We start from the raw sequence: 25,985 nt of genomic DNA, 5'->3' as shown, positions 1-25,985 counted from the left end.
GGATGCCCATTAAAGAAGAATGGTTAAAGAACTGATGGTATATCTATCCTATAAAATTTAATAGAGTCATTAAAAAGAATGATATAAAGCTATAGTCACTAACGTGAGAAGATCTATTAAATTATTAATAGAAAGAAAAATAAAGACAATTTTTCTTTAAATAGACAATTTCTGAAAGAACATTCATGAAGCTGTTAAAGTGGTTTCCTTTGGGGAAGGAAGTGGGATTGGTAAGTGGGTGGGGGTAGAGGTAAAGAGTGACATTCACATTTTACTACGTGCCGTATGCTTAAAAAGAAAAAAAGTGGAAATATATCATTACAAACTAAATCTCAAAAAAAAGTTTATTTCATTTTCAGTTAGACAAGAGTAAGAATATATACCTGTCTCAGAAATTAGAATAATAATTTCTCAAGTGGCCTGCAGTTTACACCTGTGATAACTAAATCTTGCTATGTTCCAGGCACCTTTTCAGTCCTTTCCAACATATAATCCTCACAAGGATCCTATAAACTGAGTACTGTTACTCTGCCATCTTACTGATGAGAAAACTGGGGCACAGAGAAGATGAGTTACTGGCCCATGGTCCCCTGGCCAGTAAGTGGCAGAGCTGGGATTTGAATGTAGACCTTGGAGCTCTTGAATCTCATCTTTTGGCCACTTTTGCTAAACTATACTTACACAAAAGCATTTCCACGTGTAATGATTTATGTGCCTTCAAGCACCTATGGTCCCCCTTGTCATATGGGAGAGAGCTAGGACCCACAGCTCAGTGTGCAGTAATTGCCTGTTTTCAACTCATGAACCTACTAGACTTTCAGCTTCATTATGTAAGAAAAACATCTGTTTTGTTGTTAATTTTTGCAGTCTGCACATAGGAAGTGGGCAATAGAATGATTTTAATGCTTTGGTGCTTTACAATGTCCACACATTCTTTGTCATTGCCTTTAAGAGGCAGAGGTCAATTCCTCTCCCTTTGGGTATGAGCTGGACATAGTGACTCATTTCCAATGAACAGAATAAAGCAACAGTGGCAGTGTGTGACTAGAGACTAAGACATGATAAGCATGATGACTTCCTGCTCTCTCTCACTCTCTGATTACTTGCTCTGAGTGAAGCCAGTTGCCTGTCATGAGACGAGACCCATGTGGCGAATAAACAGAGGCCTCCAGCCAACAGCCAGCAAGTAATGGGGCCTCCTGCTAATAGCTATGTGAGTGAACTTGGAAGTTGATCTTTGCTGCAGACAGGCCTTCAGATGATAGCAGCTCTCATCTAGTCGGTAACCTTCTGAGAGATCCTAAGCCAGAATCACCAAGCTAAGCTGCTTCAGAATTCATGACTGATAGAAACTGTGAAATAACAAGTATTAATTGTTTTAAGCCATTACATTTTGGACTAATTTATTACACAGCAAAAGATAATTAACACAAATGCTTTTGACTAAAAATAATATATATATCTGTCACTTGGGGATTTATGGAACATATTAATATACTTTTATCTTTTGCATTTTCATGAATATAACTTATTCTTTGATTGGCCTGAAGTATCCATTTGCCTAAGGGTGGTGTCTGGAGGGTGGGGTTAAGACTATTAAAGCAGGAATTAATTTTTAAAAGAGTTAAAAATCAGTTTTTGACATCCAAAGTAGGATATTTGATCAAAATACTTATTTAGAAGGTTAAAAAAAGGCAAGAGAAGGTATTTTCACATTCCTTTTACTACCATTGACACAGCAAGGGTTAAATCTGGTAGCTGAGATCACAGAGTTTCTTTATAGTATAGGCAAACGACTTTGTCCACCCATTGTGCTTCTGTCCCAGGATAGAGCAAGGATATGATGTTGAAGAAGTGGAATGTTTGAACTTTCTTCCTGTTCCAGGGGACTGTGGGAAGAAGTTGGAGTTGGATTTAGGAAAGCCAGTCAGTGAGAAGTTTTCTTGATCTAAGGAATAAGCCTCAGAGAGAGAAGATGTGTCAGAAGTGTCAAAGGGAAGACTAAGGCCAGCAGGATTCTTCTCTACTTCCCATTTGGGATTCCAGAAGGAAATGAGTGTTTAAGGTGAGCCAGCAACACAGTGGGGTGAGTGGAGAAGAGGAAGGAGAGCAAAGTAGGATAGAAGGCATAAAGAGCCCAGTGTGAGCTTCCCTTAGCTTCTGTGTTGTAAAGAAGGGACTCAGCTCTTCGCACATCTCCCGCAGAGGACAAAGAATATGGCTCAGCTGAGAGATAGTAGTTCTGCCGTGAGCAAGACAAAGTAATCCCACAGCAGGAGAGATAATGTCAATGAAAAAGGGTGTGTTCGAGATTTGAAGAAATCTGTAGTGCTGATGAGAACCATGGTGGGCATGAGTCAGGCGAGGCAAACCACCAGGTGCTAGACAAGTGGAGAAACATGACCATCCCATGAAATACTCCAGCTAAGATTAGAGCAACATACAAGAGCAGCAAACCAGAGACAGCACCTTTGAGACCTTAGTGGACACCAGATCAGGAAGCAGTCTGTGGAGCAGCTCACTCCAGCCACTTGACTACAGAAGTTGACAACAAAGAATGCTGGACTGAGTATAAAAAGTATCAAATAGTAAAATTATTTAAAAATAGTAACTATATTAAAAATATCCAAGCACTAATGACATGGATAAAATCTAAGATTTACTGAGTACTGAAGCCACTTTTGCCCTGAGGGCATTTGTTAATCCAGCCAATTTAAGTATCTCCCTAAAGAGTAAACTGCAAAAGGAAATCCACCAGTAGATGCTGGGAATTCAAAGGCTACATTTCCCCCAAATCTCCACCCGCAGGAGACAACTGAACAATTCAATAAGGAGACAATTTCATCCTTGAAAATTTGCAATCACTTGCTGGTGTTACTGCAGTTATAAACACTTGGTGGTCCAAAATTATTCAAGCCATAAGCATAGTTTAAATGGTACCATATGGCAAAAAAGCCCTTAGAGATTGAAAGTGACAAATACAAATCTATTTTGAAAAGTCATCTTTATCCTGTGTCCAGTATATTTGCATAAACAATTTTTCAAGGTCAATGAGCAGCACACAGTAAAAAAGAACAAAGCACAAACAAGCTTGAAAATATTCTCAAGATACTGGGAATTATAAAAAGTGACCCAGAAACTTTTAAGAAGAATCAAATAAAACTTCTAGAAATGAAAATCACAATTACTGATATTAAAAACAAAACAAAAACCAGTGGTTTAACATCACATTAGACATAATTGAAAAGAGAATTAGAGAACAGGAAGTTTATGTCACAAGATTTTGCAGAATACAGCACAGAGATTCAGAGAAATGCCTATATGAAAGACAGATACAATCCATGGAAGACAGTAAGAAAATCTAACATACATTTAGAGTTCTAGAAAAAGAGAAGAGATGTTATATGACAAAGATAATATGTGAAGAAATAATGGCTTCTACTTTTGAAGTACCAATGAATGGTATCAAATTCCCACTTGCAAAAAGCCTAACAAATCCTAAATAGGAAAAGAGAAAGCAAGAAAGGAGGGAGAGAGGGAACTAATGAGTGAACTTCACACTAGATTCATCATAAAACTAGTGAACACCAAAAAAAAAAAAAAGATACTGGGTTAGGATGTGGTTGGTGATCATTGTCAAAGGAACAACAGTTAGACTGACAACTGACTGATCCAGCAATGCAGACAGGATGACAGTACGATGATATTCTTCATGGGGTGAAAGAAAATAACTGTTCACCTATTATTCTATTCCTAGTGAAAATATCTTTCAATACTGAGTGCACAATATAGACACTAAATAAACAAACAGAAGCACAGAGAGTTTCCTACTATCCAGACCCTTGAAAAAGAGAATTCTGAAGGATGTAATTCTGGGAGAAAGAATGTGATCTCAGAGGAAAGCTCTGAGATGCAAGAAAAAATGAAGAGCAAAGAATTTGGTCAACGAATAAATAAAAAATCAGGGCTGGTGCACTGGGATGACCCAGAGGGATGGTACAGGGAGGGAGGTGGGAGGGGGTTTCAGGATGGGGAACACGTGTACACCCATGGCGGATTCATGTTGATGTATGGCAAAACCAATACAATACTGTAAAGTAATTAGCCTCCAATTAAAATAAATAAATTTAAATTAAAAAAATAAATCTAAACAATGCATTATTGAACATTACACAACACTGTCTTATCAGATCAAAAAAATAAGTTAAATACACAGAAGTAAAAGCATGCAAGTTAGAAGGAGAGTAAATGAAGTCAGTACTTAAAGCCTTTGTAGTATCAAACACAAAAATAACATTATTGACTAACTTTTGACTTAATAGATGATACACAGGGAACTCTATACTCAATACTCTGATGACCAAAATGGGAAGGAAATCCAATAAAAGAGGGGATATATGTACATGTATAGCTGATTCATTTTGCTGTACAGTAGAAACTAACAACATTGTAAAGCAACTATACTCCAAAAAAAATTTTTTTAAGATTATGTATGTATATATGAAAAAAATTTATATAACCTCTAAAAGAAGAGACACAGAGACTGTAGCCTACAAATTAGTAGAGGGTCAAAAATGAAGAGGAAAAAATAAACAATATCACATGTGGTGATACAGATTTAAAATACATTAGCTATTAATATTAATTAAATACAATATCAGTGGATTAAATGCATCACTTAAAAGACAAAGGTTTTTAGACTGGACAAAACACCATATAAATATTCAAACACTTTGAAATTTTAAAGTGGAAATACCTTGCAAATACATATAAAAGAGAGCTGGCATTTTTATATTAAAGTACTCTAACTAGGTTTTAAAGCAAAAAGCACTATTGAAAATAATTTGGCAATTACTCAAAAAGCTAAATACAGAATTACTATATGACCCAGCAATTCTACTCCTAGGTATATATCCAAAAAAACTGAAAGCAAATACTAAAACAGATACTTATATACTATGTTCATTGCAGCATTATTCATGATAGCCAAAAGGTAGAAAAACAAAACTCAAGTATTCAACCAATGAATGGATAAATAAATGCTAAAACATAAACATACAATAGAATATTATTCAGCTATAAAAGGATTGAAATTCTGACATATGCCACAACACAATGAACCTTGAAAACATATGATAAGTGAAATAAGCCAGACACAAAATGACAAATATTATATGATTTCACTTATACGAATTATCTAGAATAGGCAAATTCAGAGAGAGAGAAAGTAGGCTTATCAGGGGCTGGGAGGAGAGGAGCATGGGGGACTTTTGCTTTATGTTTATAGAGTTTCTATTTGGGGTGATGGAAATGTTTTAGCACTATACAGTGGTGATGGATGTACAATATGATGAATCTAGTTAATGCCATTGAGCTGTACACTTAAAAAAGATTAAAATGGAAAATTTTGCTTATATGTTGTTTGTTGTTTAGTAACTAAGTTGTGTCCGACTCTTTGTGACCCCATGGACTGCAGCCTGCCAGGCTTCCCTGTCCATGGGATTTTCCAGACAAGAATACTGGAGTGGGTTGCCATTTCCTTCTCCAGGGGATCTTCCTGAACCAGAGATAGAACCCACATCTCCTCATTGGGTTCGCATTGGCAGGCAGATTCTTTACTGCTGAGCCACCAGGGAAGCACCTCGGGGTACAAAGAGCTTCCCCAACCAGGGGGACCAGGGATCGAACCCTTGCCCCCTGCACTGGAAGCACAGAGTCCACCAGGGAAGCCCTCTATCAAGTAAGTACTGCCGCCAGAAGGTTAGCTACAAAGAGAGGGTCCCCATAGAAAAACCATTTCAGTTCCTGTTTATTAATTTTCATATACACTTTACCAAAATAAAAATTTACTAAGATAAAGATAATTGCGTCTTCTTTTTTTTTTCTTTTTTGGCCATATCACAGGGCATACAGGATATTAGCTCCCCATCCAGGGATCGAAACTGGGCCTGGCAGTGAAAAGCTGAGTCCTAACCACAGGACCATCAGGGAATTCCCTGGTTGCTTCCTAATGATACAATATCAATTCACCAGGAAAACATAAAATTTATATGCACCTAATAACATAGCCTCAAACTACGTAAGAGTAAATAAAAACTATAAGGAGAAATAGACAAATTCACAATTATATGGGAACTTTAAAAATACATCTGTTAAGAGAATAGGAAGACCAAAAAAATCACTAAGAGATAATTCAAGCAATGATGCTTAATTAAGTTGACCTAATTGAGATTATAAATATATTACATTCAACAACTGCAGAATAAATATTCTGAAGTCCACATAAAACATTTCAAAAATGGACTCATATCAGATCACGTAAGCAAGCCTTAATAAACTTTAAGGGACCAAGGTAACACAGAAGAGGTTTTCTGACCATAACGTAATCAAACTACATCAATAAGAAAAAAAAAACCAGAACATCCCCATATATTTGGAAAATTACTCATAATGGAAATCAAAAACTTTTTTTTTCAATTGACCGATTAAAAAAGAAACCCTACCTAACAAAAACATGTAAGATACAGCTAAAAAGTACTTAGAGGGTTGATTTATAGCCTTAAATATACCATCTGAATCACCAGGGAAGCCCATATGTTATATTAGAAAATTTAAAAGGCTGACAATTAATAAGCCAGTCATCTACCTCAAAAAAAAAAAAAAATAGAAAGTCGTAAAAAAAATAGATATTATAAAGAAGAACAAAAATACATGAAATAGAAAAAATATATAGTAGAGAGCAACAATAAAGCCAATAGTTGATTCTCTGAAAACACTAATAAGGGTGTCAAATGTCTGGCGAGGGAGAGAAAGGGAGAGAAAGAAGCACACAGGGAGTGCGAAGGGAGGCATGTTACTCAAGATGTTACAGACACTGGAAAGATCAAGAGGATGGCTAAATGTAGTTTATATGGACTAATTTCCTAGGGGAATATACTAGCAAAGCCTATGATAATATAAAAAACTTGAAAACTCCAATAACCATTAAATAAATTGAATAATTTGTAGGAAATCCACAAATAAAACTTTAATGTGAGATCAATTTTTGTTAGGAAACAAGGTATTCTAATATCACATAAACATACAATAAAAAAGGAAGCAACTCCTAAACTCATAATAAGCTACTAAAAGTTATCATGGACACTATGACAAAATATAATTATAGATTAGTCTATGGACATGAATTTAAAAATCTGAAACAAAACATTAGCAAACAATGCTTGCTATATCCAGCAATATAAAAGGATAATATGTATAACCAAATTGGATTTATCCTAGAATACAAAGTTGGTTTAATGTTAAAAATGAATCAATATAATTTGTTATTAATAGATTAAAGCTGAAAAACTATATGACCATCTCTACATATTTAAAAGCAGCAAATCATTAAAAAAAATCAATATAATTCTTAATTTTAAAATTCAGCATGCTTGAAATAAAAGGAACTTTAAAGTCAATTAATACAGAAAATATACAGCAAATATTTTACTAGTGAAACGCTGGAAGCTTTCTCTTTGAAAGAAGGAAAAGTAGAAAGATGACTACTATCACCTTTTCTATTAGAGATTACACTGGTAGTTTCTGAAAGGTTAGTGGCAATGTAGAATCTGAAACCACATCAGGACACTATGTATTCTGTTACAGTACAATTCATTGCTCTCTCTTTTTATTTTGAGTGTAACTTTTAACATAAATCAAGGTTTCTAAATGTCATAAACGTTGGTCATTTGGAAAGTATTAGTAACTGAGTTATGCAGATTTTTCAAATGTTAGAATACATGTCCTTACACAATATCAAAAATCTCACATTTGTTAATATCACTTCTCTCATTAAAAAAAATGTACTCAATGAAATGCACTTGAGATTTAATAAAATTAATTTTTACTGCTTCATTTATGATATTCTTAAGTGCAACTGGCATTTCCTTTAGTAAGTGGGATATAAGAATACAATGATTATCAATACAGTTTGGTACCATTGCCTTGATTTGTGCTAGGCTCCCAGAAGTTTTCCCCACTAATACTTTTGCTCCATTAGTGTAGATGTTAACCCAATGAAAAAAAGCAAATAACATACAAGTGTTATTATAAAAGTAGTTTTGTCCTCACAGACTCCCTAAAAGATCAGGGACCTTGAGATGTTCATGAACCATTCTTTGAGAGTCACTGCTCTAGGATACAAGCCTAGAAGTGAAGCTGCCTTGTCAAAAGATATGTATAACTTTATCTTTACTGAACAGTGCCACACCCTTTTCCAAAGTAGTTGTATTAATTGATATTCTCATCAACAGCCCATTAGAATTCCCACCTCTCCACATTATCACCACCAGTTGGTATCACATTGGTACTTTTCTGTGGTTAATGTTGCATCGGCAATGAGGGGAACCAGGTGGACCAAGTCTTCCTATATTTACTGGTTTTATGAACTCAGTCTTTTATGAGGTACCTATTCAAATTTGCCTGTATTCAATTGGGTTGCCTGACTTCTGCATAATGACTTGTGTACATTTTTTTTAACGCTTCCTTTTTAAATTTTTTATTCTTTATTTATCTTTGGCTGCACTGGGTCTTTGTTGCTGTGCACAGGCTTCTCACTGAGGCGGCTTCTCTGGTTGGGTTGCAGGGGCTCTAGGCGCATGTTATCCCAAGGCATGTGGACTCCCCAGACCAGGGATAGAACCCATGTACCCTGTATCTTCCCATGCTGTGGCTTGAGTTTTCACTCAGGTATCATTTTATGAAAAAGTTCTTTAATGTCATCTAATTTATCAATTTTTTTTGCTTTGCTTTTTATATTAAGAATTCTTTCTCTATTACCAAGTTATAAAAATGTTTCCATATTTTCTTCCTAAAACTTACAGCTTTTAATTAGACACATTATTTGTGTTAACATGTAATGAGTTTATTTTTTAGTAAGTATTTGGATTTTGAGTTTTAATTTCTAATGCAATAGATGTTAATAGGAATTTATAAACAAAAACTCTATGGGGGTCCTCAATAATATTTAAGACTGTAAAGGAGTCTTGAAAGAGGAGTTTAAGAACCATTGTCCTAGAGAAACTTTTAAAAAATTATTTTATATTTTTGGCTGTACTGGGTCTTTGCTGCTGCATGGGGTGGGGTGGGGGTGTGGGGACTTCCCTTGAGAAACTTTTGCATTGTGCCCTAGAGGTAACATTGTGCCTAGAGGCACAAGATTTTCTTAGTAGCAGTGTTCAGAATAGCCTGAAACTGGAAACAATTCAATCATTTATCAAAAGCAGAATGGATAAGTTACCAGTTAAATATAGTTACAATGGAAGAGTAGATAGCTGAGAAAGTGAAAACATAAGCCATGGATGCTGTACCCAACAACGTGGATGAATCTAACATAACACTGCACAAAAGCAAGGCACAGGATAATGTCTATATTATGACTCATGTATAAGCTTTTGTAACAGGCAAAATGAAACTAGATTTAAAGGATTCAGTATTCTTGCCTGGAGAATCCTGTGGACAGAGGAGCCTGGTGGGCTGCTGTCCATGGGGTCGCACAGAGTCGGACATGACTGAAGCGACTTAGCATGCATGCATGCATGCATGCATAAGGATGGATAAACTGTATCCTGTATAAGTCCTGCTGTATAGCACACAGGAACTATATTCAGTATCCTGTGACAAGCCATAATGGAAAAAAATATATATGTATAACTGAATAACTTTGCTGTTCAGCAGAAATTTTTTTCTAATTATTTTAATTGGAGAATAATTACTTTACAATATCATGACGGTTTTTGCTATACATTAACATGAATCGGTCACAGGTATACATGTGTCCCCTGCCCTACCCTGAACCCCCCAACCCCTCTCCCACATTCCTTCCCACCCCATCCCTCCAGGTTGGGTGCCCTGCTTCATGAATCAAACTTGCACTGGTCATCTATCTTATATATGGTAATTTTACAGCAGAAATTTTAATACAACATTGTAAATCAACTACACTTTAATAAAATTAAAAAAATAAAGGATGCTTGCATAGCTGATAAAATATACATTAGTTGGTAAAACACAGAAAAGCAGTGAAACAACTGCCATAAAACACAGAATAAAGGTGATTTTAACTGGAGGGGGGTGGTGGAGTTGGTGCTTCTGAGGAGCCAGCAATGTTCTATATCTGATCATAGTACTGGTTATATAGGTGTTCATTTTGTAAATTACTCTTTAAACTATTTATATGTGTTATGCATCTTTCTAGATGTATTATGTATGCTTCATCTAAATTTCTAAAAGTCATATTCTTCAAAGAAATTTCACACACATTTTAAACAAAGGTCTTCTTTTGATCTTTCAATTACCCCCGTGGTTCTTGTGAAAACCTGTCTGTATTAGTCAAGGCCCCACCAAAAAAAGAAATCACTTATTATATATGGGCGAAGTTGGTACTTTGAGGAGAGTTTAACAAAGGGACTCTACAAAAATGTGGGCAGGATTTAAGGAACCCAAACGTGTTAATAAAATACCCTGGTATTAGTAACTTAGTAATACCATTACCACATACAGGCTTTTGGGGCAGGGAGAGAAAGGCAGTACGAGAACCAGGAAACAGCTCTGTGCAAAGAGCTGCTTGATGGGAGCTAGGACCTCTAGTGGAAGGATGTAGCCTGTTCACAGTGCGGTGACTATAGAAAGAGAGTAAATGTGCTGACCTAACTCTTCTCCCTTCCTCTGATCCTCTCTCAGAGCTCCCTTGTTGAACTGGACTAGAAACCAGAAGGAAGAGACTCAGTGCATTTAGATCAACCTCCCAGGGAATAAGCTTCCAAGGTGGCTCAATGGTAAAGAATCCACCTGCCAGTCCAGGAAACACAGGAGACATGGGTTCAATCCCTGGGTGGGGAAGATCCCCTGGAGGAGGGCATGGCAAGCCACTCCAGTATTCCTGCCCCGAAAATCCCATCAACAGAGAAACTGTGGCCTACAGTCCACAGGATCGCAAAAGAGTTGGGTGCAACTTTGCAACTAAGCACTCATGCATCCAGGGAATGCGGCAGGAAGAAGGATAGAGGGTAGATCTGGAGGGAGGAGAAGCTGGTCACATGTTCGCCTGAAGCTAAAACGTCAGCTGCCTCCATTATTTTTCTTTTAAACATGGGGTCTGGGGGAAAGGGAAACATGACTAAGTGACATAACACATAGCTTATATAATCCCTCTTCTGCAGCAGGTCACAGGGCCTAAGCTGGTACTCAAGGCTACCTTCTACCACCTATTTCTTTTCTTGTGATTTTCTATCAGCACTTTGACTGAATGTTTTTGCTTGTTTGTTTTGTTTTGACCCCTCTCCTTGTTCAAGGCTGGAGAAATAAAGATGCTTTTGACTGCTTCTCTAAAACCTAAAACTTATATATATGGGATATGAGGCGTGTTAGTCTTATCTTCATTTTAGGCAAATGTACTTTGCCAGTGACCAGACTTGGCCTCTGGGCCAAAGAATGCTAAGAGGTTGTCCATTGCACCCTTGAGTTCTTTTTTTTAAATCTGTTTAAAATTGAAGTACAGTTGACTTACAATGTTGTGTTAATTTCTGCTATACAGCAAAGTGATTCAGTTATATATATACTTTTTTTTTTAACAAATATTCTTTTCCATTATGGTTTATCACAGGATACTGAAAATAGTTCTGTGTGCTATATAGCAGGGCCTTGTTGTTTATCAGTTCTATATATAAAAGCTTGAATCTGCTACTCCCAGCCTTCCACTCCATCCCTCTTCCTACCTCCTCCCCCTTGGCAACCACCAGTCTCTTCTCTGTGTCCATGATTCTATTTCTGTTTCACAGATAGGTTCATTTGTGTCATATTTTAGATTCCACATATAAAGTGATATCATATGGCATTTGTCTTTCTCTGTTGGACTTCACTCTGTATGGCAATCTCTGGTCCATCCAGGTTGCTGCAAATGGCATTCTTTTGTTCTTTTCATGGCTGAGTAGTACTCCATTGTATATGTGCACCACATCTTCTTTATCCACTCATCTGCCAATGGACATTTCGGTTGTTTCCATGTCTTGGCCATTGTGAACAGTGCTGCTATGAACAGAGGGGATGCAGATATCTTTCGGAATTATAGTTTTGTCTGGCTATATCCCCGGGAGTGCACTGCATCCCTGAGTTCTAACCAGAGCCTTGCCTATCCCACCATGGAGCAGCAAGCCAGTTACTGCTAACAAGGACCCCTTTTCTATATATTGGCTCTATGGCCTGAGGAACCCCTAATGACCAGTCAGCTTCCATTTCCATGGGTACCATGTCTACTATACTTTATATTTTTCATATGAAGACACTGAAGCCAAGAGAACTTGAGATACTTATCCAAGACTGTGTAGTTGGTGTAAGAGCTGAAGCTCAAAAGCTCAGCATCCTGACTTCAGATTACTTTGTTTCCCACGCACTGGAGGAGTACATCTGTGTCTTATCACTGTAACAGGTGGACATGGAAAATAGCAGTAACATAATGCTAGACTGTAATAAAGGTGACTCATGGGAGGGAGAATACATAGTAGCAGATGTCTCTAAGTATTAAGGCACCATAGGGAATAGCAAGACATTTGTCATCCTACTGTCTCATCATGCCAAGCTCCAGCACTGAAGATGTTTTTGCCGTGTTTTTCCAAAGCAGGGCCTTTTCCAAAACAATTCAGTGTGATGACTACTCAAGCACATTTTAATGTGTTTGCTAATGAATTTCCTTGGTATTGGAAAGTAATACCATTTTTCTTTTGTAATATCTCCTTTCCATTCCCCCAAAGGAATTCACATTTTCTTTTTCTTAAGTTACAGAAAGTCCATACTAGTGAAGCAATAGAGGCTGTTCTGATCCATAAAACCACGAAGCACCATTAATATAGTCCTTTCAGTGAACCCGCAGGGATTTCTGGAATCATGGTGGGCAAGTTTGTACAAGATTCTGCAGTTTAGGATTTCCATCGTCTTTCCGGGGTTAATTAAACTGATTAGTAGGTAGTAAGTGATAAGGCATAAGGCTGGGAGGTGGGATGAGGAAAAGAAAGAATTAAAGAAGTCAGAATGAGTTACCCAAAATAGAAACTTACTTGGTAAGGGTTGGTGGCTCTTTACCTGAGTGATCTGAAGATAGTAATCACTATTTTATTGCTTTCATTATCTTTTTAATTTCTGAATTTTAAATAGAAGTCACCTTCTCTCTTGAGTTAAGTTTGGTGAAATAAAGAATGCTGTCACAAAATTTTTTAAGAAAGGAGTGGAAGTTGGAAAGTAATGGTTTATAAATGTTCTCCAGTATGATGAGGGATGAGGCCTTGAGTAACTTGGTCACCTTAGTCAGGAGTGGGTTGAGATGGCTCCCTAAGAAGGAGGAGAAACAACCTTGCAAATTAATCATGCATTAACACAGTCATTGGGGGAAATTTAATATAACATGTAATCTATCACTTCAATGCTTTATATCAAAGGAAAAATGGAGGGGTGCAGCCCATTCTTAAGCTGGTGGGGAAGGATGTTTTTGGATAGAAGAACTTTTCATAAATATCAGATCACGTTAAGTCTGGTGGATGGTTTTTTTTTTCCTTCATCAGAAATGAAAAAGCAGGAACTTCTCTGGTAGTCCTGTGACTAAGACTCTGCTTTCCCAATGCAGAGGGCTGGAGTTTAATTTCTGGTCAGGGAACTAGATCCCACATGCTGCAATTAAGGCATAGCACAGCCAAATAAATAAACATTTTTTAAAAAGGAAATTAAAAAGCAGCCAACATTTTAAATAATGGTATTCATTTTTTTTAAAGCAAAGTGCACAGATCTTAAGGTTCAGTTCAATAATAAGTTTTACAATTGTACACACCCATGTACCTAGCACCTTTTGTTCATTTCTAATTACTATAAATACCTTTTCCTTCTCACTTTCTGACTTCTGTCACTATAGGTTAGTTCTGCCTGTTCTTGGATTTCATATAAATGGATCACACCACACACTATATTATTTTAGGTCTGGTTGCTTTCATTCAGTGTACTTCTAGAGTCATTCATGTTTTCGCATATATCAGTAGCTCATTCCTTTTATTGCTGAATAGTTATTACAAAGCAGAGACACTACTTTGACAACAAAGGTTCGTCTTGTCAAAGCTATGGTTTTTCCAGTAGTCATGTATGAATGTGAGAGTTGGACAATAAAGAAAGCTGAGCACCGAAGAATTGATGCTTTTGAACTGTGGCGTTGGAGAAGACTCTTGAGAGTCCCTTGGACTGCAAGGAGATCCAACCAGTCCATCCTAAAGGAAATCAGTCCTGAATACTCATTGGAAGGACTGATGCTGAAGCTGAAACTCCAATACTTTGGCTATCTGATGCGAAGAGCTGACTCATTTGAAAAAACCTTGATGCTGGGAAAGGTTGAAGGCGGGAGGAGAAGGGGACAAGAGAGGATGAGATGGTTGGATGGCATCACCGACTCGATGGTCATGAGTTTGAGTAAACTCTGGGAGTTGGTGATGGACAGAGAGGCCTGGAGTGCTGCAGTCCATGGGGTTGCAAAGAGTCAGACACGACTGAGTGACTGAACTGAACTGATTCCTTTGTGTGATTATATCACAATGTGATTATCCATTTCCCATTGATGGGTATTTGAATTGTTTTCCATTTTTTAAGTTATCATGAGTACAATTGTTATGAACATTTTCATCTAAGGCTTTTTGTAGACATATCCTTTCATTTCTCTGGGGTATATAAGGAGAAGTCAAATTGCTGGTCACATGGTAACTTAATGTTTAATTATTTGAGAAACTGCAGAGTATTTTCCAAAGCAGCTGCATCATTTTACATCCCCACTGGCAATGTACACAAGTTTCAACTTCTCCATATTTTTGGCAACATTTGTTACTGTCTATATTTTTGATTGAAGCCACCCTAGGAGTTGTGAAGTTATATCTCATTGTGGCTTTGATTTGCATTTCCCTAATGACTAATGACACTGAGCATCTTTTCAAGAGCTTATTGGCCATTTGTTACACTTGCTTTGGAGAAATGTCTATTGTCTTCATCGATTCAGAATGTTATAACAGAATACCATAGACTGAGTAGTTTATAAACAACAGAAGTTTATTTCTCATAATTAAGGAAATTGGGAGATTCAAGATCAGGGCACAGGCAGATTTGGTGTCTGATGAAAGTATACTTCCTGGTTCAGAGAAGGCAGTCTTTTCAGGTGTTCTTACATGGCAGAAGGGGCAAGGGACCCCTCTGGGGTTTCATCTACAAGGGTACTAATTCCAGTCATGAGGGCTCTGCTGCAAGAACCTAAAATCACCTCTCAAAGACCCCACCTCCTAAAACCACTACACTGGGGGAATAGGTATCAACATATGAATTTACAGGGAATATAAATATTTAGTCTGTAGCATCTATTCAAATCTTTTGCCCATTTTTCATTTGGTTATGAGTCCTAACTGACTTTAACAGTGGTTAAATTTAGCTGACGAAGTCTGTTGTATCAGGGGCACCCCTTTCAATTGAAACTAGCAGAAAATACAGCCTATACTAGCTTAAACAGAATTTGTCATATCACAGAACTGACAGATCTTGGGGGCAGTTTTGGCTTCAAGAATGGCCTGATCCAGTGGGGGGAAAATGACAACAAAACCCCATTTCTCCCTATTCATCTCCTGGCTCTGCTAGTGCTATGTGAGCACCATCCTTGGACAGACTCTTCAATAATAGCAGCAGTACAGCTCCAGCAGCTCCAGTCTACTTTCCCCCAGGTTTAGGTGAACTGGGAATGAGTGCTTGCTTTTCTCCCAGTAGCTCTGGCAAAAGACTAGTTGGCCCTGACTACAAATGAATCAGTAGAAGTAGCCAGGGGAATAGGTACACGCATAGTTCTGGGGGGAGTCATAGGCTCCATTCTTGAAGCCAGAGTTAGAGTCCAACCAAAGCTCAGGGACTGCAGTGAGGGAGGGGAAGTTCACCAGAGAGGAATTAGAATACTCTTTACCAAATTAGAATACTCTTTACCAGCATCCACTTTCCTCTTCTTTACTAAAAGAAGAGGAAAATAAATGTTGATATGTCACAAACTAGCAAATGCTCATTACAGTGCTTCCTGGGACTTCCCTGGTAGTCCGGTGGTTAAGATTCCATGCTTCCAATGCAAGGGGTGCAAGTTCGATCCCTGGTCTGGGAATAAGATCACACATGTCTTGTGGTATAGCCAAAAGATTCAAATGAAACAAACCAACAACATATCATACAGTGCTTCCCCACCATGGTCATGGTCTGACTGAAAGTTGACATGATTTTATCAAAGCAACTAAGCCAAGAGATGTGTCTACAAGATAAACTTTTTTCTTTTCTTGGCCGCACTGCTTGGCTTGCAGGATCTTAGTTTCCAACCAAGGATCAAACCTTTACCTCCTGCAATGGAAATGCAGAGTCCTAACTATTGGACCACCAGGGAATCCCCTGTTATTAATATTAATAGAGGCATATTTATAAAGGCAAGAGAACAGTTAGTAGTAAAATCATGGAAAAAAATTACAATGTTTGGAGTTGGAAGACCTGGTTTGAAATTCTAGCTTTGATATTTGCTAAGCACTATGATCTTGGAAAAACCACTTAATCTTCCACACCACATTTTTCTAAGCTTAGAGTATGATTCTGACATCACAGGGTGGCTCCAGATATACAAACACACAGCAGCACCTGGCACATAAAGGGGATTTACTCTTTTTTACCTGCCCTCCATGTGACCCCAGCCCAGGGTCACTTCTTTCCCAGTGAGTGTTTGCTTTCCTGAGGGATTTTAGAGATTTCCCAGAACATCTTTGGATTCATTGCCTGATTGAGCCCTAAACTGCAAACTCAGCTCCATGATTAGAGTATGATTCACTCAACTCTGAGAATGATTTCTGGTTGGAATGTCATTGGAGTACAATGAGCTAGATCCAAATGGTGGCCTCTGACTATAGTCTACCATGGAAGACAGAGATGCTCTTCTTAGCTGGAAGCCTAGGAAATGTCAGACTCCCATGGTTTGATTTCCAGCAACAGAAAGGAGTGCCTCCTTCCTCCTCTCTGAATGCATGCTGCCTCTTCGGATTATAGTTTGGTAACTGAGCAGTAGGAGCCTCATTACTCCCAACTGGGTTAAGAGTTTGGAACTTGTCTGTTGGTAACTCCAGAATTTCTATATAAGAAATGCTTAGGGATAGCAGTCCTGACTGAAGTGAGTATCTACAGGAATTGCTTTTGAAATCATTTGCATTTTAATGAGTGGAGAGTTTTACTTGGACTGTATACTATTTAAGATGGCTTTGGGTAGGGCTGATGGCCATTACCTGGAAACTTTGGTTATCCCTTGACACCACCATGGACTGTACTCTTTCCTCATCTCCGTGATGCTGTACCTGACTTATGTAGGGAGTGGAGTTATTGCAAAATTTCCTCATGGGCGTTTTTGTTCTGCCTCTGTAAGTCTGAATTCTCTAGAAAGCAGACCGACATGAAGATGGGGTTAGAAGTAAAAGCAATTTATTGGGAAACTTTGTGCTTGATTGTATATATTCCCTCTCACCAAAATCACATATATACTGACCTTCCCCTGTCTCTTTGGAGCGGTGTCTCAGAGTTAATCTGAGGTTCTGTCTCCTGGGTTGCAGTCCTATTTTTGCCCCAAATAAAACTGAATTCACACGCACACAAAAGAAGTAAAAGAATTTAAGAAAAGAATGGCATGATATATTTAAAGTGATGAAAGGGAAGAACCTCTAACCAAGAATACTCTACCCAGCAAGACTCCCCTTCAGATTTGACAGGGAAATCAAAAGCTTTCCAGACAAGCAAAAGTTCAGAGATTTCAGCACTATCAAACCAGCTTTACAATAAATGCTAAAAGAACATCTCTAGGCAGGAAACACAAGAGAAGGAAAATACCTACACAAAATTAACCCCAAATACCTAAGAAAATAGTAATAAGATCATAAATATCAATAATTACCTTAAATATAAATGGATTAAATGCACAGCAAGAGACACAGGCTGGCTAGGCCGATGAAAATGTGCATGTATGCACTTCCACTTGCCACATCGCTCTACTTAACCCCTCAAATTGCATGTAATTATTTATATTGTTAGGTTAGTCATGTTCCCATTATGGCTCGCAACTGTAATTATCTTTTATTTTTTATCTATTGATTATGAAACTGATAAACATCTTTTTCTATTGTGATTATGTAACTATTAGTCACTTAATACCATTGTATTATGATTGGTCAACAAAAATAAAAGAATTCTATATCACTAAAACTATCATTTAATAGAAAAACCTGTAATCACTTTTTTTTTTTTGCTAACACTTGAAATACATTTACTAATTAAGACAACCAACACTTTTACTTTTATTTGCATTTATTTTTTGCGGCATTTATTCCTGGGCCATAAGTTTTTGTTTCTTCAGTTTCTTCTGGGATATCTTTTTCTTCTGTGCAACCTCCTCTTCTGGTTTAGGAACAATCTGTTCTTTTTCAGGAAGGATCATCTCAGTGTGGCAGGGAGAGCTCATGCAGGGGTTGATCCGACCGTGAGCTCTGTAAGTCCTGCGCCGCAATTGGGGGCTTTGTTCACTTGGATGTGCTCAATGACCAGAGAATCTACATCTAAGCCCTTAAGTTCAGCATCAGTCTCTGCATTTTTGAGCATGTGTAGTAAAAATTCAGCACTCTTTTTGGGCCACCGACCCTGCGTCCAGCCCCACTGTTTGGCCTGTGCACACCTACCAACTCCACTGTTGTAACGATGGAATGGCACACATTGCTTCTTTTAAGTGACATCCTTCAGATACTTGGTGGCTTTTCGGATATGCATACCCTTTATAGCCTGGGCAGTTTCCGAGTGTTCTTAAAGTGAACACGAAGATTTGAACCTCTTGATTTGCATGATTTTGTGGGGTTTTCTGGGTCAAGTGAATAGCGCACCATTTTTAGGGGTCACCTCAGGCCGCTTACCGGAAAAAAGCTGTAATCACTTTTTAAAATCCAGAAGTAAGAGCTACTTGTTGGGGGGTAATGTCGGGGGAAGGTAAAAGGAGGAGGGGTAGGAGTGAGCAGGGAAAGACTTTAAACCATGATGCAGGGCTGATATGGTGCAAGGAGGAGAAGGAAGGGCGCTTTAGTAGGTAGAGCTTCAGACTGTGGTGTAGCTCTGGAAATCTCACAGGCAGCCTAACAGGGAGCCCTGGCACCAGGATTGCCCTTCAAGCAGTCCCATACTGCACGGCCATGGTCACCCCCATCTTTACCAGGCTCAGTCACTGGCTGACAACTCAGTGGGAAAACACGTTGCATCCTGGATGCTGGGGTGGATGTAGAAGGTGCTACAGCTTGAGGCTGTCAGCTCTCTGTGCTCCCTGAAGCATGTTCCTTTTTCCTTTTTTTTTTTTAAAGATGTCTTTTAAAAAATATATTTATTTATTTATTTGGCTGCAGTTGTGGCACACAGGATCTTCGATTTTTGTTGAAGAACGCAGAGTCTTCAGTTGTGGAAGGGGAACTCTTTGCTGTGACCTGCGGGATCTAGCTCCCTGACCAGGGATTGAACCTGGGCCCGCTGTATTGGCAGTGCAGAGTCTTAAACCACTAGACCACCAGGGAAGTCCCAGCACACTCTCGAAGAGAGGTTCTGAGCTGTAGCTTTTAGCTGCCACCAGCCCTCACCTCCAGCTGGCCATTCTGCTCCTGCCTATATACACACTTGGAGGAGGGAGGTGGCGTGTTGCTGTGCTCCACAGAACTGCCTTAGCTTCCTTCCTGGTTCCCTTGGCTGAACCATCAGTAAGTCATCCTCTACCTTAGATTTCTTCTCTTTGAAAGATTTCCTCTGCCTGGAATGCTTCTGCTGCACTCACCCTAATGACCAGCTCTGGCATCTCCTTCACATCTCTATGTCCCCATTTCGGTGAATTCTTCTCTAACCATCTAACAGAATAGCAACCCCCCTCACAATCCTTATTTCCCTTCCTGGCTTTATTTATTTATTTTTTTCATAGCATTTATCATGCACTATCGAAAAAGTCTGTTTGTATATTTATCCTCTGTCTTCTTTGATTAAAAATAATTGATGTCAGCTCAGGAAATTGTATTTGCTGCTCCATCTCTAGTGCCTACAATGCTGACTGCACATAGCAAATGCCATTCAGCATGTGACAACGGAAGGGAAAGAAAGAGGAAGAGAGGAAAAACCTGATAGACCCACATGAGTGTTCTAAAACTTGCTAGATACCTCTAAACCTTTCTCTTTTTGATGCAGACTTTGTATCTAAGAAGCTCGTCTAACTTCTCTGTGCATGTCAAGCATCTAATGTCCTGAAAGTGAAGAAACTTGCAAAAGTGGGTCACTTAAAGGTGGAATTTTAAATTAAAGACAGGTACTGCTTTCCTGTATCAGGCACCATGTTACATACCTTCACATACATTATCGCATTTATTCCTCCCACTCCCAACAACACTTTTGAAATAGGCCTAAGTCATGCCTATTTTACAGGCAAACAGACTGCAGTCCAAAGAAGGTATTTCATGTCACACACATAACTGGAAGTATGGAATTTAAGTCCAGATTTGTCTAATGGCAACAAATGAGAAAGTCTTTAGTGCTAAACAAGAGTAGCATGACCAAATTCCCAAAACATTTGACAGTAGAAATAAGAATAAAATTAAAGGGTTATATTATAGAGAATAGAGTAAAGAATCATTTTTACTAGACATGGGCTTTAACTTTCACTATCAGAGTTACCTAGCCCAAGAGAGACACTCAGTTCAGCTCAGTCACTTAGTCGTGTCCAACTCTTTGTGACTCCATGAACAACAGCATGCCAGGCCTCCCTGTCCATCACCAACTGCCAGAGTCCACCCAAACTCATGTCCATTGAGTGGGTGATGCCATCCAACCATCTCATCCTCTGTCGTCCCCTTCTCCTCCTGCCCTCAATCTTTCCCAGCATCAGAGTCTTTTCCAATGAGTCAGCTCTTCACATCAGGTGGTCAAAGTATTGGAGTTTCAGCTTTATCAGTCTTCCCAATGAACACTCAGGACTGATCTCCTTTAGGATGGACTGGTTGTATCTCCTTGCTGTCCAAGGGCTCTCAAGAGTCTTCTCCAACACCACAGTTCAAAAGCATCAAACCTTCAGCTCTCAGCTTTCTTTATAGTCCAATTCTCACATCCATACATGACTACAGGAAAAACCATAGCCTTGACTAGACGGACCTTTGTTGGCAAAGTAATGTCTCTGCTTTTGAATATGCTGTCTAAGTTGGTCATAACTTTCCTTCCAAGGAGTAAGCATCTTTTAATTTCATGGTTGCAATCACCATCTGCAGTGATTTTAGAGCCCCCCCAAAATAAAGTCATCCACTGTTCCCCCATCTATTTCCCATGAAGTGATGGGACCAGATGACATGATCTTCGTTTTCTGAATGTTGAGCTTTAAGCCAACTTTTTCACTCTCCTCTTTCACTTTCACCAAGAGGCTCTTTAGTTCTTCTTCACTTTCTGCCATAAGGGTGGTGTCATCTGCATATCTGAGGTTATTGATATTTCTCCCAGCAATCTTGATTCCAGCTTGTGCTTCCTCCAGCCCAGCATTTCTCATGATGTACTCTGCATATAAGTTAAATAAGCAGGGTGACAATATACAGCCTTGACATACTCCTTTTCCTATTTGGAACCAGTCTGTTGTTCCATGTCCATTTCTAACTGTTGCTTCCTGACCTGCATACAGGTTTTTCAAGAGGCAGGTCAGGTGGTCTGGTATTCCCATCTCCTTCAGAATTTTCCACAGTTTCTTGTGATCCACACAGTCAAAGGCTTTGGCATTGTCAATAAAGCGGAAATAGATGTTTTTCTGGAACTCTCGTGCTTTTTTGATGATCCAGCAGATGTTGGCAATTTGATCTCTGGTTCTTCTGCCTTTTCTAAAACCAGCTTGAACACCTGGAAGTTCATGGTTCATGTGTTGTTGAAGCCTGGCTTAGAGAATTTTGAGCATTACTTTACTAGCATGTGAGATGCGTACAATTGTGTGGTAGTTTGAACATTCTTTGGCATTGCCTTTCTTTGGGATTGGAATGAAAACTGACCTTTTCCAGTCCTGTGGCCACTGCTGAGTTTTCCAAATTTGCTGACATATTGAGTGCAGCACTTTGACAGCATCATCTTCCAGGATTTGAAATAGCTCAACTGGAATTCTATCACCTCCGCTTTGTTGATAGTGATGCTTCCTAAGAGAGACACTATCTTCTTACAATGGGGATTTGTTTTTTCTTTATGAAGCCTATTATGGACTGAACATTTGTGTCCCCCCCTAAATTTATTTACCTAAGCCCTAACTCCCCAATGTGATGGTATTAGGAGCTGGGGCCTTTGGAAAGTAATTACTTTTAGATGAAATCACAAGGGTGGCCTGGAGAAGGAAATGGCAACCCACTCCAGTATTCTTGCCTGGAGAATCCCATGGATAGAGGAGCCTGGAGGGCCACAGTCCATGGGGTCTCAAGAGTCGGACATGACTTAGCGACTAAACCACCACCATCATGAGGGTAGAGACTCCATGGTGGATTAATGCCCTTATAAAAAGAGTGAGAGACGTCAGCGCACCGCCTCCACTGCCTGAGGATACAGCGACAAGGTGGATGACTGAAGCCACAAAACGACCTCGCATCAGTAACTGAATTGGCTGTCACCATGATCTAGGACTTGTTAGCCTTCAGAACTGTGAGAAATAAATTTTTGTTGTTTACGCCACCCAGTCTATGACATCTGGTTATAACTGCCCTAACAGACTAAGACAAAGTCTCAGAAACATATAGCCTCCAGAACCACCGTCAGTTCAGTTCAGTTCAGTTCAGTCTCTCAGTCGTGTCCGACTCTTTGCAACCCCATGAATTGCAGCATGCCAGGCCTCCCTGTCCATCACCAACTCCTGGAGTTCACTAAGATTCACGTCCATCGAGTCGGTGATGCCATCCAGCCATCTCATCCTCTATCGTCCCCTTCTCCTCCTGCCCCCAATCCCTCCCAGCATGAGTCTTTTCCAATGAGTCAACTCTTTGCATGAGGTGGTCAAAGTACTGGAGTTTCAGCTTTAGCATCATTCCTTCCAAAGAAATCCCAGGGCTGATCTCCTTCAGAATGCTGCTGCTGCTGCTGCTAAGTCGCTTCAGTTGCGTCTGACTCTGTGCGACCCCATAGACAGCAGCCCATCAGGCTCCCCTGTCCCTGGGATTCTCCAGGCAAGAACACTGGAGTGGGTTGCCATTTCCTTCTCCAATGCATGAAAGTGAAAAGTGAAAGTGACGTTGCTCAGTCATGTCCGACTCTTAGCGACCCCATGGACTGCAGCCTACCAGGCTCCTCCGTCCATGGGATTTTCCAGGCAAGAGTACTGGAGTGGGGTGCCATTGCCTTCTCCTCCTTCATAATAGGGCCCAGTAATTCCACTCCTGGGTATTTATGTGAAGAAAATGAAAACACTAATTTGAAAAGATATCTGCACCCCTATGTTCATTACAGCATTATTTTCAATAGCTAAGATTTGGAAACAACCTAAGTGACCATCAATAGATGAATGGATAAAGATGTGGCATATATGTGCAATGGAATATTACTTAATGATAGAAAGGAATGAAATCTTGCAACATGGATAGACCTAGAGGGTATTATGCTAAGTGAAATAAGTCAGACAGAAAAAGACAAGCACTGTAGATTTCACTTACATGTAGAATCTAAAAAACAAATGAACAAATGTAATATAACAGAAACAGACTCATATATACAGAGAACAAACAGGTGGTAGCCAGAGGGGTGAGGGGAAGAGAGAAATAGGTGAGGGAGACTAGGAGGTGTGAACTTGCAGTTAAAAATAAATGAGTCACAGATATGAAATGCTCAGTATGGGGAATAAAGTCAATAATTATGTAATATCTTTGTATGGTGACAGATGAAAACTAGACTTATCATAGTGATCAGTTTGAAATGTATAGAAATATTGAATCACTATGTTGCATACCAGGAACTAAGTGTTTTAGGATGATTATACTTCAAAAAGAAACAGACCAAAAACTCATAGAAAAAGAGATCAGATTTGTGGTTACCAGAGATGGGGATGGGGAGGACTGGATGAAAGTAGTTAAAAAATACAAACTTCCAGTTACAAGACAAATAAGTACTAAGGATGTAATTACAACATGATAAGTATAATTAACATGGCTGTACATTATAAATGAAAGCGGTTAGAGTAAATCCTGACTTCTCACCACAAGGAAAAAAATTTTTTTTCTATTTTTTAAAGCTGTATCTATATGATATAACGGATGTTCACTAAACTTATTGTGGTATCATTTCATGATGTATGTAAGTCAAATCATCATGCTGTATACCTTAAATGTACATAGTGCTATATATAAATTATAACTCAATTAGACTGGAAGGAAAAAGAAAAATATATAGCCACACAGCATCAGAAAATCTCCTTTAGGAGAGAAGCCTGTCCTCACGGTAAAAGGGCAGCTAATGAAAAGAGAAGGGACTTCCCTGGTGGTCAGTGGTTAAGAATCCAGCTGCCAATGCAGGGGACACGGGTTTGATTCCTGGTCTGGGCAGGTTCCACATGCCGCAGAGCAACTAAACCCATGCACCACAACTATATGCTCTAGAGCCCACACACCACAACCATTGACGCTGGAACACCCTACAGCCCATGCTCCACAAGAGAAGCCACCACAACGAGAAGCCCATGCACCACAACTGCAGAGTGCTTCCCGCTTGCCACAACTAGAGAAAGCCTGCACGTAGCAATGAAGACCCAGCATAGCCAAAGATAAATAAATAAAATTAAAAGAGAAGGAACAATGGACGTTCCAGATTAAAGAGACATGACAACCAAATGCAATACATTGTCTGAAAATGGATGCTGGCTTGGGAAAATAAAATAGCTATAAAGGATGTTAAAGGCTTCCCAGGTGGTGCTAGTGGTAAAGAACGCACCTGCCAATGAAGGGGACACAACAGATGCAGAATCAATCCCTGGGTCGGAAAGATCCCCTGAAGCAGGGCGTGACAACCCACTCCAGTATTCTTGCCTGGAGAATCCCCATGGACAGAGAAGCCTGGTAGGCTATAGTCCATAGGGTAGGACATAACTGAAGTAACTGAGCATGCAAGTGACTGAGCATGCACACATGAAGGATGCTATTGAGACAATTAATGGAATTTGCCTATTGGATCATATATTATATAACAGTATTACATCAATTTTGACTTCTTGTTCTGATCATTTTGTTGTGGTTATATAAATCATTTTTTCAGGAAATATTCTGAAATATTTAGGGGTCTCTTAACATATGATATCTCTAATTTACTCCCAAAGTTTCTGGAAAAAAAATCATACCTACATACTATAGAAAAAGAGAGGGGGAGGGGTGGGGAAGAGAGACAGAATGATAAAACAAATGGGTCAAATTATAAACAATTGGAAATGCTGTGTATAGGGCTTACAGGTGTTCCATGTATCATTCACTCAAGCTTCTAAATTTGAAAATACATATCAAAATTTTAAGTTACAAAATGTACTTTTAATCTCAAACCAAGACTCTCTCGGGATGTTAATCAGGGGGCTAGTGAAACACTTCAGGTAATTACCATAGATTTTTTCTTTAAAGCATTTGAATTATTTTACAAGTCAAAATGAGAAACTCAAAAGACAGTTGCGGAAATGCATAGCACTAATTTCTTTTGGAAATATAATCTACCCTTTTTCTCTAAGTGCTCATACGATATGCCTGAGTTCTGGTCATTTTGTTAGAAGTGATTGTTTGCAATGAGTCCTTTTGCAAAACAGAACATTTTATGACTCCAATTTCGTAAATGGAAATAAAATGTATGCAAAGAATAAAGACTGAAAGAAACAACCATGAATCTACTCAAAGTAATTT

General features: G+C 38.9%; 1 non-coding gene and 1 pseudogene across 1 annotated transcript; both read right to left on the bottom strand.

Moving 5' to 3' along the window:
* Positions 1 to 17,940: 17,940 nt before the first annotated feature.
* LOC129655321 (60S ribosomal protein L17-like) lies at positions 17,941 to 18,990 on the bottom strand (annotated as a pseudogene).
* A 585-nt stretch (positions 18,991 to 19,575) lies between these two features.
* On the bottom strand, positions 19,576 to 19,649 carry TRNAG-GCC (transfer RNA glycine (anticodon GCC)). Its single transcript has one exon. It is a non-coding gene; the product is annotated as a tRNA-Gly (tRNA).
* Between the last annotated feature and the right edge of the window lie 6,336 nt (positions 19,650 to 25,985).

The sequence above is a fragment of the Bubalus kerabau genome, chromosome 6, assembly GCF_029407905.1.
Source record: "Bubalus kerabau isolate K-KA32 ecotype Philippines breed swamp buffalo chromosome 6, PCC_UOA_SB_1v2, whole genome shotgun sequence".
Classification (NCBI taxonomy): Eukaryota; Metazoa; Chordata; class Mammalia; order Artiodactyla; family Bovidae; genus Bubalus; species Bubalus kerabau.
This window is presented reverse-complemented; position numbering and strand designations above follow the sequence as displayed.